The following is a 12,295-nucleotide window of genomic DNA, read 5'->3' on the forward strand; positions in this document are numbered from 1 at the left end:
AGGAAACACTTGTCTCCACATTAAAATGCTCACTAGCTTCTTTCCTCTGAAATGTGATAGTTAAAAGATACTTTTTAATTTATACTTGGAAACTAGTATTATGATATTGACTGTATTAAGTTGATATTGTAAACTTTGCATTCCAGAGACCTGCCTGACTTTACAAGCAGTGGAAATGAGTGGTCCTGAGGCAGGTGAGTAGCTGTTACTGGAAATGAAGATAGGCTGCTGCTGGAATGACTGCCATGGCTTTTTTTAAGATGTGGTCCTTTTAGCAGGCATGTTCCTGCTATCATATTTATTGTATTTGTCACCAGGGTGAATGCAGCTCAGACTGGTGCTGCTGTCAGAGCTCTGTCCTAAGCTTTGGAATGGGACTGATGGTGGAAATAAACAGTTTATTTGTTAAATGAAAGCAGAGGAATTGGCTTACTCTGTAATGTGTCTCTTGTAGCAAGGGTGGAAACTGTAGGGAAAGTGTTACCATTTATTTATGAATCATGCAGGCATGGCTTGATTTCTTGTTTACAGCTCAGGGAGGAATCAACACTGGTACTCTGAAATGTAGCTTTTTTGACATATATTTACTATATACTTTCTATAAATACTTCTTATTCCACACTCTATCTCCAAGTATTTCTTGTTTAACATTGAAAATGACTGTTGTCTGAAGGGGTAGCCCCATGGAATTAACACTTCTCCAGACTTCTGTGAATGGGCAGGCTGAGGTCAATACAGCACCTCAGTTCTATGTGTAAAAGGGCATTTTTCAGTTATCAATTCAACATCCAGTTCCACAAAGCTCTGAATTATTTGGTTGGCTTTTCTGTTTCTCTAAACAATTGCGGGAATTTTGCAATCTAGACCATTGGTGGAAGACAAAATGCAGCAGGCTGCCGAAAGTGATGAGCTAAAGCAAACTTCAAATATTTTTAGAATGTATGTATTTTAATGTGAACTGTGTAGCTTGCATAGGTTTAGGGGCATGTTAGGTCTGGTAATGTGAAACCTAATTAGTAGTATGGGTCTTTTTCCCATTTAGTGCTCTTAAACTATCAGGAAAGCTGGGAGGAGTATTTTTCCTGACTGTGTCACTGAACTCAGCAGTAGCATTCTCTTCCTTGTACAGGCAGAGTAAAACTATATCCTATTACTGGATTATAGACTACAGTGTTTCAATTTTAAAACAAATTAAAATGTTCCTCTGCTCTTAATAGTACCAATTACAGCATAAAAGTTATGTAGAACTATCCAAACACTTTAAAAGTTTGTGATAAACAGGAATGAAAATGTTACAATCATTAAACTCAACAGGAGCAAAAAGCCTGCCAGATTTGTGCCAAAGGACAGCAGAGTTAAGCCAGAAAACTTAAATTATATTCTTGTCAATTAAATCAGTAACCACAGATGAACAGGACAAGATGGCAATTACTCAGAACTTCACCATGGTATTACCAGCTCCAGACCAAAGTGTGGTGCCTGTATCTAAAAGTAGGCTTGATAGCCAAGCAGAGGAAATTGTACAAATGTGAGTTGTATTTCTAAGAGAGTCTTGGAGGCATTTAGGGAACAGTGGGGCAAGTCTGACAGAGCTGGTTAAGCTGAGAGGAACAGCAGTGCTGGTGATAAATAAGAGGTGCTGTAAAGAAGGTTTTGTGTGTTCTTTGGCAGTGTCTACAAGCATGTCATGAATTGTCCTCCAGTTTACAGTGTATGTGGTTTTCCGCAAGCTTTTCATAGGTCACTCACTAAAGATCCCTACAGAAACTGAGTTTTGTTGGGATAAGGGGTTTTATATTTTGTTTTAATAATTTAACAGTAAGGAGACCATAAATGGTCAGGTTTTCAATTATTCAGAAGAACCAGTGCTGCTGAGTGTATTATTAAAATGTAGTGAAAATAATGTGATGACAATGCAGAATTATTCAATACAGTGAAAAGAAAAATAAGCTGCAGAGTTCCAGAAGGATCTCTGGCATGTTTTGAGAGGTGATAATGTGATAAATGAAATTCAGTGCTGACAAGTACCACATAATACACAGTCTCTAACACGGTAGCACCTAGGAAAGAGATCTTCATGGATCCAGAGACAGCAATATACCATAGCTATATACCTGCAAAACCACATCACTAACCAAAACCACAAAGGGATTGTTACATTTTTATAAGGAAATGGAAAAAATCCAACCAAACAAAAGCTGGAAAAGGAACATTGTTTTTTTCCACTACGGGAATTCAGATATTATGTCATCTTTTCAGTGTGTGCCTCAAATCTTTGATTAAAACTTTCATGATCTTGATTAAAACTTTCATGGCTCCTGCAGGATTTGCTGGAAGGCCTGGGTGACCTGGTGAATGACTGATGAAAAATGGCAAAGCCACACTTCTACGGCAGATTCTTCTCATTCTTATTGCTGGGGACATCTGTCAGCAGCCAGCTAAATGTCTACAGCATGGTCTTGGCATAGTCCACTGAAGTACAAACAACTGCAAGGTGAATTTGTTCTTGGCTGAGATCTCTGACAGGGAAACACCAGTGAAATATCTCACAGGAATTAAGGAATGTTTCTCTAGGAAAATGACATGGCCAACAGCTCGCTGGGGTGCCTTTACACAAAAGCAGACAGCATTGGAAACAGACAGGAGGAGCTGGAAGCCACTGTGCTGCTGGAAATCTATGACCTAGCTGCCACTACTGAAACAGGGTGAGGTGAATCCCATGACTGGAATGCGACTGTCAATGGCTGTTTAGAAGGGACAGGGGAGAAAGGAGAGGTGGTGGGGCTGCCCTCTACACCAAGAGCTGGATTGAGTGTGGAGAATTGTTTTTTAAGAACAGCCAGCACAGCTCTGCCAAGGGCAAATCCTGCCTGATCAAGCCAGTGGCCTTCTATGATGGAGTGACTACATCAGTGGACAAAGGAAGGGCTACAGATGTTATTTATCTGGACTATGGTAAAGTCTCTGACAGGATCCACAATTTTTTCGAATTGGAGAGAGATGGATTTGAAGGGTGAACTGTTCTGTGGCTAAGGAATTGGTTGGATGGTCACATCCACAGGGTAATGGTCAGTGGCTCGATGGATGTTGGTGACAGGTGGGATCCCTCAGAGGTCCATGTTGGGACCAGTGTTATTTAATATCTTCTTAATGACATAGACAAAGGAATTGAGTGCACCCTAGCAAATTTGCAGATGTCACCAAGCTGAGTGGTGCAGTTGACACAACTGAAGGATGCGATGCCAGTCAGAGGGACATGGACAAGCTCGAGAAGTAAGCCCATGGGAATATCCTGAGATTTAACAAGACCAAGTGAAAGATGTTGCACCTGGCTTGGGGCAATCCTGGAGGCCAACACATGCTGGGAGACAGACCAATCCCCATCCGTGGAAACATTCAAGGTCAGGTTGGACCTTGAGCTCTTAGCAACATGATCTAGTTCAAGATGTCCCTGCTCGTCGCAGGAGAGATCGCACTGGATGACCTTTAAAGATCCTTTTCAACTCAAAGCATGATCTTCAGCATTTGGCATTTTTTTTTCCAATTCATTATGGCTGTGGAATGAATTCTCAGCTTAAGGTCACTAATACTCAAAGTTAAGTCTGGTGGCCTTCCTGAATAAGGGCAGTGAAAGGTGTAGGATAACACTGAATATGAACCTCAAACCAAACACACTGTTTTCATTATTTTTAGAATAACAAATAAATACACTCTCCTTGGTAGATGTCATCTTCTGCTTGCCTGGCTCAGGGATGGTGACTCAATCACTTCATTGAGCAGCCTGTTTCAGTGCTTGAAAAAAATTTATTTTTTTCTTTAGTTGATTCAATGTTTCATGTTAATCAGACTTAACCTTATTTGCACGTACAATGAGATAGCACACATCTCAAAGAAGGGAGCAAAGCTCAGTGTTGCTAGATAAGAAACCTGGAACAAATTGCCCAGAGAAATTCTGGATGCCCCACTGCTGGAGGTGTTCAAGGCCAGTTGGATGGAGCTCTGAGCAATGTGGTCTAGTGAAAGCTGTCCCTGCCCATGGCAGTGGGGTTGGAACTAGATGCTCTTTGTGTCCCTTCTAACCCAAGTCACTCTGAGATTCCAAGTAATAATTTTAAATTGTGCTGACATGTAGGGGATCTTTATGTTCAGGAGCATGAAGGAGTGAAGAAATGCTCCAAGATTTATGCTGAGAAGAGGGGCACCCACCTTGTCATCAGCTCCTGGCTGCTGTCAGCTGTGTATAGTGCATTTAATGCCTGCTCTGTCCTTGCCTGGCAGTGCAAGCACTACAGGTCATTATCAAAGCTGTTGGGGAAACCAGTGCTGCATCACTTGGACCTACCACAAAAACAAAGATGGTGAGGAATGGGACTCTAAAATGAATGTTTATTTCCATAATCTAACCTTCCTCTGTAATTTAGGCTGCTCTGGATTAACCTGAAGAGCCTCATTCATGTGATGATAGGTGTGTTCTGAACCTTCTGTGTCCATCTATGTTGTCTGTTGAACCAAGATGTCTTCCTGTCTTGCATGAAAAACAAGGGGACAGGTGAGTCAAAAAATTTTTTGTGGGCTGAGTAGGAACTTCCTTCACGCTTTTTATGCGAAGAGTCCTGGAGTATTATTTAAGCACACACCGTAATACCAGAATTAACAGGTTGTTTGGTTTGTTTTTTTTTAACTAGTAATTTCCTTGTTGAGTTTTTTGCCCAGCTTCTCTAAGTGTCTCTTGTCATGGTAAAGACCATTTAGATGCCATGCATTTGCATGAAGAGATTGGCTAGAGAGGTACAACTGCAAAGAGAAGTCAGGGAAGGAACAGAGGCACAACCTGTGGCACTACTGGATGTGGAAAGTGCCTTTGACTACATGAAATCATGGGAAAATCAGATCCTTTGCCCTCATTTTCATATCTTGACAGCAGAGGCAATATAACTCATCCATGGATTTCTTTTTTTTTTTTTTTGACACTGATTAATTCCTGTTTAATTATAAAGTCACACACTTCTGCTTCCCTCAGCAATGAGTTTTGAGGATATATTCAAGCCTTCTGTAGTTAATTTTTCAAAATCTGAAGTTCTTTGCCTTATTGTTTTAGTTTGAATTTCATCATTAATCTCAGTTCTTCTCTGTTTTAAATAGGGACAGATTTTTCTCTTTGGTGCCACCTCTTTCTCATCTGCTTATGCATCCCACCTGTTTGGAGAGCTGCTGCTCCCTGCAGAGAGAAGTCATTAAAGCTGAACTTTCATCTGAACTCTCAAAGCTCTTCACGGAGGAGCCCCCTGCCTTGCCATGGGGTGTTGTCTTACCTCCTGTGGTCCCTCTACCATTTCTCTGCCAGTTGTTTGGAGAAGGACTCAATGCCATCTGCTATTTTTTCCTAATGGCAAGCGAAGATCTTGAACTAATTCCATGTGGCTTTTTATAGAGCTAAGATTGTTATCGTCCTAATATGATGAACTGGAAGTTTAACAGCAGGGGCTGCCCTCACTCAATCTGTTTGGGGCTGGTAACTATAGACACAAATGAGGAACCAGCTGAAGCTGGCTGTGTCAAGGATGAACACTCTCAGGGCTACAGACTTTGGCTTACTTTTTTTGTTTTTGTTGGGCTGTTTGATTTTTTTGTTTTGTTGAATTTTGGGGTTTTTTTTTCTGGTTTTGTTGTAGTTGTTGTTTTGTTGTTGTTTTTGTTCTTTTGGGGTTTTGTTGTAGGATATATAACTATCCCCTGTTGTAACAATATTTGCTAAGCAATAAATTCTTCAAGTTCTTGTTCAGATAAAGCTACTGAAGCCAATGGGGATTTTGTCAAGGTGAGGGTTGGTTAAAAGGCTGAATTACAAGAACGCAGGTTCTGATTAATTGTATCCCACTGAAGAAACTCCTTGCTTCTCTTCCATTTGTGAAAAATGTGATGTTTCTCTAGAAGGAAAATAAAAGTGTATTTAAAGTAATTTCAAATGAATAACTAATGAGCAGCCCAAGCAATATTATAATGAAGCAATTTGTTTTGTAACAGGAATAAGTATTCAGAAATCAGACTTTGCAGCCTAATACAAGAAGTATTTAAAAAAATGAAATGGAAGGATCTCTATTGACTTAGAATCCTGGAATCATTAAGGCTGGAAAGGACCTCTAAGATTGAGTCCAACTGTTAACCCAGCACTGCCAACCCCCACCATTAATCCCTGTGATTTTTAACAAACTTGGACTTGTATGAGCTTCACTATACAGATGCACAATATAAATATAGAGTGTTTCCTTAACTATTGTGTGCGCAAATCAAAAAATTTAATGCAAATCAAAGCAGCTCTGTGCCTGAATTAGTCCTCAGACTCATGATGACATTATTGAAACCATAGTGGAAATGTCAGATGGTTACCATAAGGTAAATTTCTATGTCACTGGAGAGAGTGGGCTTTTTTGCATTGGACTGCAAAAAATACATTTCATATTTTTTATCAAGTTTGTCTTTAAGAGGGCTCTTGTATATTTGGAATCATGCTTTTTTAGAAGTTTTTTTCTTGCCTCTCCTTTCTTCCATGTATAGAATTAGTCTGGGTGCAAAAGGGATCGTTTTGAGACCTCCAGTTTCACTCGGATTTAATCAACATCTGTGCGCTGTGGTGTGCCTCATCTGAAAGCTCAGCAGATTTGTCCAAGAAAGAACTGCAGAATTTAATCCTAAGTCACTAATGATATTTATTTTTTATAAATCAAATTAGCTCCAATGTCTATCATCAAATCTTTTTAACTGCTGGCTGAAGCTATAAATGGGCTATAAATTCAGTGTAGCCTTATCTGCTGTATTCTGCTGTGTGTGCTCTCCATCTCATAGGTAGGAATAGGATGCTGATTTAGTTGTGTAGAAGTTTAAAAGGATTGCAATGTGGATGTTTAACAAACATCTTCAGCCAGAAGTGATCATTAAGTCCTTCCTAGCTCACTAAAGCACAAATTAGGTCCTTCCTAGCTCACTAAAGTGCAGAAGCACAAATTAGAGACATAAATCAAAGTCTGACTGTTTGAAAGGAGAGACTTGACTTTTATTTTATCAGAAGGACAGCTGAATCTTAGCTTATTTCCTCAGCTTCACCTACTTTATCAGTGTGTTTTGTGAAGGTGAGAGGCCAGAAGGCCCAGAACTTGGTGCCAAGGAAGAAGTCAGCCTTGGCAAACCTTTTGTTGTGCCTCTGCCTCTTCAGTCATGCAGCTTGCCTGTAGTATGTTAGGAATGGCCCAGAAAAAGCAGAATTACGTTATCTAGCAAGTACCAGTAATACTTAAAGCTATGAAAGATTTGCCTGGCAGCCTTTGTAAGGCTATTCAGAACAGATATTTTGGGATAGCTATTACATCAAGGTTAAAATGATTCTCTGCCAGCACCACCAAAAAGATGAGGGGTTACTTTATGCATTTCACACCAATGATGGGCCCCACAAATACTTTGTTGGAGCCCTCCCCTCCCAGGACATGGTTCCAGGCCTCAATTTTCATGCCAAATAGCCAAAACCACAATTGTTTTAAAAGCTCTTTAAGGTTTGCAATTGCAGCACTGCAGCACAGACAGATGCTCAGAGAAGGGCTAGCTGTGCAGTGCAGGAAATTATAATCAAGTGAAATGTATGCCATGAGTAACAATACTGTGTCACATAGCACAACCTAATCCAGTGTTACAGCAGTAGCAATCCTGGACAGCTACATCTGGTGTTCCAATTTTGTGTCCTTTGCTCATCCTCTCCTCCATCCCAGAGCTCCAGCCTTCCTGCCTGCATGCTTGCTCTCACTGGCAGGTGCTCTGCCTTTCTGCTCCTGTGTCCTTGGGTGGGAGGGAGTGATGCTCACACCTGTCTGAGTGTTTGTGACCTGCTCTGGTGTCACTGCTCTGCGTGAAGCCTCTCTTTGGGGAAGTTATTACTCATGTATTATTACTCACAACAACTGTTCTGTTGTGTGGACATTTTTATGTTGTTTCTCTTTCTGGTCAAACACTGAAATGTACTGCTAAGATTGCAAGGAGTTCTCTCCAGCTGTTTCAAATGTAAATAGTTATTATGGATGTTATGCAGTAAATGCTTTCCTAGGCGTTCTCCATGCATGAGTTATTAAATTCAGTTAGAAGAATTATAGTATACTTTAGTTTTAATTGTCACTTCTGCAATGCAGCTCTTCTAAACAATATTGCTAGTGGTAGTGCCATGTAAGCTAAACAGTAAAGCTCCTCCACTGATTAAGTGGCTTCTCCGTGCATGTGTTTAGGAGACAGTGAGCAGCCTGAGGTGCCTGCTCATTGCTGATGGATGTGGTTCTCTCCCAGCTGTTGGCCCTCCTGCTGTGCACTTGCAGAGGTATCTATTGCAAAGGCACCTGTGATGGGGTTTTCAGTCCTCACTGACAGATTCTGCAATGTCATGCAAGGACTGGGGACAACGTGAGAGCACAGAAATGTGCTCTCAAATAACAAGTTTGCCCAAACCTTTTTAAGTGTGGGTGCAATCTTTGCTCTCCTGTATCACTCATGTGGTTGTGTCAAACTGACAATGGAAGCCTTTCATCACCCTGGCAGGAAGGTTTCATTTCACAGAATCACAGAATCACTAGGTTGGAAGTGACCTCCAAGATCGAGTCCAACCCAGCCCTAACACCTCAACTAAACCATGGCACCGAGTGCCAAATCCAGTTTAATTTTAAACACATCCAGGGATGGTGACTCCACCACCTCCCCAGACAGACCATTCCAGTACTTTATCACTCTTTCTGTAAAAAACCTTTTCCTAATATCCAACCTGTATTTCCCTTTAGGGCTGTGTCCTCTGGTTCTGTCAGCTGCTGCCTGGTGAAAGAGACCAACCCCACCAGACTACAGCCACCTTCAGGGAGTTGTAGAGGCGATAAGGTCACCCCTGAGTCTCCTTTTCCCCAGGCTGAACACCCCCAGCTCCCTCAGTTGTTCCTCACAGGGTTTGTGTTCCAAACCCCTCACCAGCCTCGTCGCCTCCTCTGGATGTGCTCAAGCGTCTCAAAGTCCTTCCCAAACTGAGGGCCCAGAACTGGACACAGCACTCGAGGGGAGGCCTCACCAGTGCCGAGGGCAGGGGAGGAATGGCCTCCCTGCTCCCGCTGGCCACACTGTTCCTGACGCAGGCCAGGAGCCCTTGGCTTCCTTGGCCCCCAGGGCACGCTGCTGGCTCGTGTTCAGCCGGCTGGCACCAGCACCCCCAGGTCCCTTTCTGCCTGGGCACTGTCCAGCCACACTGTCCCCAGCCTATAATGCTGCAGGGGGTTATTGTGGCCAAAATGCAGGACTCGGCCCTTGGACTTATTAAACTTCAACTTATTGAACTCTGCCCATCCATCCAACCATTCCAGGTCTCTCTGCAGAGCCCTCCTGCCTTCCGACAGATCGGCTCCCAGCTTAGTGTCGTCTGCAAATTCACTAATGAAAGACTAACTTGTTCTAAACACCATATTTAGGTCACTTAATCCTGCTGGGAGAACGGATTCAATACCAGGTCAGAACATCTAAACTCAGGCATCAATGTGGGAGTTCAGTTCACTCCATTCCATGGAGATCTATTCTGTATAACTGATGAATCTAGATATAATTAAACTCTCTAAACCCAGGATTCAGTAGCCTAAAAGTAAGTGTCTAATGCTATTTTAGGTGTTGTGGAGTATCCCAGCTGGCATCCAGTTGCTTCACCAAAAAGCATGTGGGCTTCCTCCATCTTACATCACATCTACCAGCCTTGTGCAGATGTCTCATCTGCCCTGGAGTATCAAATGGCAGGAGGAGCCAACATTAAAGAGCTGAAGCCCATCTGTGCTGGTAGGGCATCTGATTCCTCCTCCAGGCTCGCTTGACTGCATCAAACTGATTGCTGCTGATTGGAGAAGGAGCCAAAGTACTAAATTTTGAGATAAGATATAAGCCTGACTCCCCAAAATAAAGCTATCTCACTGGAAAAATAACAAGATTTGGGAACAGAAAGTGACAACTAGATAATTTGTGGGTGCAACTGTCTCTATTCCATCCTTCTCTTACCACACCAAATGGCAATCCAGCTTGCAAGGTAATGATTATTTTTAAGTCAGTTTTTCACAGTCCCTCTTGTTGTGACTGCACCCTGAGGTAAAACTGGCTTGAGAATCCCTTGTCACCTAGACAAGGATGCCAGTAGGGATTCAGAAGCAAAGCATGACAAGAGGCAGGAAGTAGACTTAAAATTAAGTTTTGCCTTTGCAAAGTGAAAGAGGTGGGAAAGTGTCTCTGGGAAATTCACCAGAGATTTTTTTTTTGTGCTCAGACAAAAACATTTGGATTTGACTTATTACATCTATGGCCAGCATCTGATGATATGGAATTTTTACCATGGAAACAGAGCTACAGGGCATATTTAGCCAGAGACAAACAACAGTTTAGGGTGGGAGTTCACAAGATTGACATTGGACTTGGCTGCCCAAGAGGCTTACAAGTGTCTTTTATGATCTAAACTTCTTTTCTGTCTGTGTCAACACTTGAGAGAAGTGACAGGTAAAATGGGATGGAAAGTATGTCCTCTAATCTGTAAGCTGAAAAGCATTCTCTTTCCAGCAGGAAACCATTCTCTTTCCTCCAGTCTCCTCCTCTTGGAAGTGATGCCTAAGTAAAGTTAGAAAGATTTGCCAGCTACAGAAAAATCTGAGTAATTAATAGTTGTTTTAATTTTGGCTACTAGCTAGTAGCTGTAGTTGTCATCCATCTAATAATCTAACCATCAGGTGGTATAATTTCCTAGAAATTTTAGAAAAGTGGGTTGCAATTGCTTGTGGAAGGCCATTCTTCCAGTCCAAGGCAGGAGAAAGTACTCCTGAGACATTCCTAGCAGACATTTGACTGACCTGCTTTTCAAGACCAGTCAAGAGGTGCAGTCTTCATTTTAGTGAGGTCTGTGAGGAGAATGTCACACCTGCTGGGTGCAAGGGTGAAAGCAGGTTTGCACAGCTTGCTTTTGTGCAGCCTCTGGTTGAAGCTCCAGGTCAGATGATTGCACAGCTGTAGCTCAAACCTTGGGGACACTCCAAATCCCATTAAACTCAATAAGATTAAATTGAAAAATATAAGCAAGCCCATTGCTGAATGACAACCACAACTGTGTTTGAGCATGAGGTGGCATTATTTGACACCTTTCCATAGCCTTGGTACCTCACTAGACTGAGACTTACATGGCAAGAAGTTGCTCCAACCCTTTATGAGCCAGCAAGTTCCACAGTTGAGTGCCCTCTGAGTTAAACTGTGCTTCTTAGCAAGGTTGAAGGGCAAATGCTCATTTAAAGAGAAGAAATAGCATAGGTAGGCAGACACCCAACTCCCATCCCCACGACGTTTCACAACGTTTGTAAACTGAAAGGTGTGAGTGTGTGACTCACTTGGCAGGCACAGATACTGCAGCCATCTGTGCTGAAGGAGGACCACATGGAAGAGAACTGCTTTGGCACGTTGTTTTTTCCAAACTATATCACTATGAAGACCGGACAAGAATGTACTTACTCCTCAAAACTGGAATGAGAGCCTGCAAACAGAGCTATATCCAGCAAAGTTTTATAGACTCAGAATTATCTCCAGCATCTGTGCTGGAAACATGAGAAAGGACATTCATACAGTGATTTAAGATGTTGCTAATGAGGATAAGGTTGCCTCTACCAACTCTTTTCAGCTTCCCCATGCACATTCAAGCTATTCCATAATTTTGAGCCCTTCTTTTGAACACCAAACTGCTATGGGCTCTCTTCTAAAGTCTACCACCCAACAGGTCTCATGAGCTCTGATAAACCTTTACAAGAAGAAAGACTTGTCTAAGAGGATCCTCTTAGAGTGGCCACTTCTCTGCAGAAAGCCACGTCCCTCGGTTGTGTGTGGTCTGACTAGAAAAACACTTCTCTGCTGCTTGACTGATGGGAGAATTCAGGACCAGATGGTCATTGCCTTAGTTCTTGGTGACAAAACACATCTTTCTAAGAGCAGTGCTGCTGGCATGACTGTCTTGAGCCTTGTAGCACAGCTCCTTAAAGTCAGCTGTTTCCTAGGATCAGGACAGCAATAGCCAAAGCAGTATAAAATCCATCTAAAACAATAGCACTTTCAATTTTTCAAATTATTATTTTTTATGACAAAACAAATATAGCTTCAGTTGTCAGTTGAAGGGGACAATTTCTACAAAAGCACTTCTTATCTTGCAGTATTTTAAAGGCTTTGTCCTGCACTTCTAGCTTAAAGTCTGGCTATGCTGCTCTGAATAGAAGCAGCTCCT

The sequence above is a fragment of the Ammospiza nelsoni genome, chromosome 2, assembly GCF_027579445.1.
Source record: "Ammospiza nelsoni isolate bAmmNel1 chromosome 2, bAmmNel1.pri, whole genome shotgun sequence".
NCBI classification, from domain to species: domain Eukaryota; kingdom Metazoa; phylum Chordata; class Aves; order Passeriformes; family Passerellidae; genus Ammospiza; species Ammospiza nelsoni.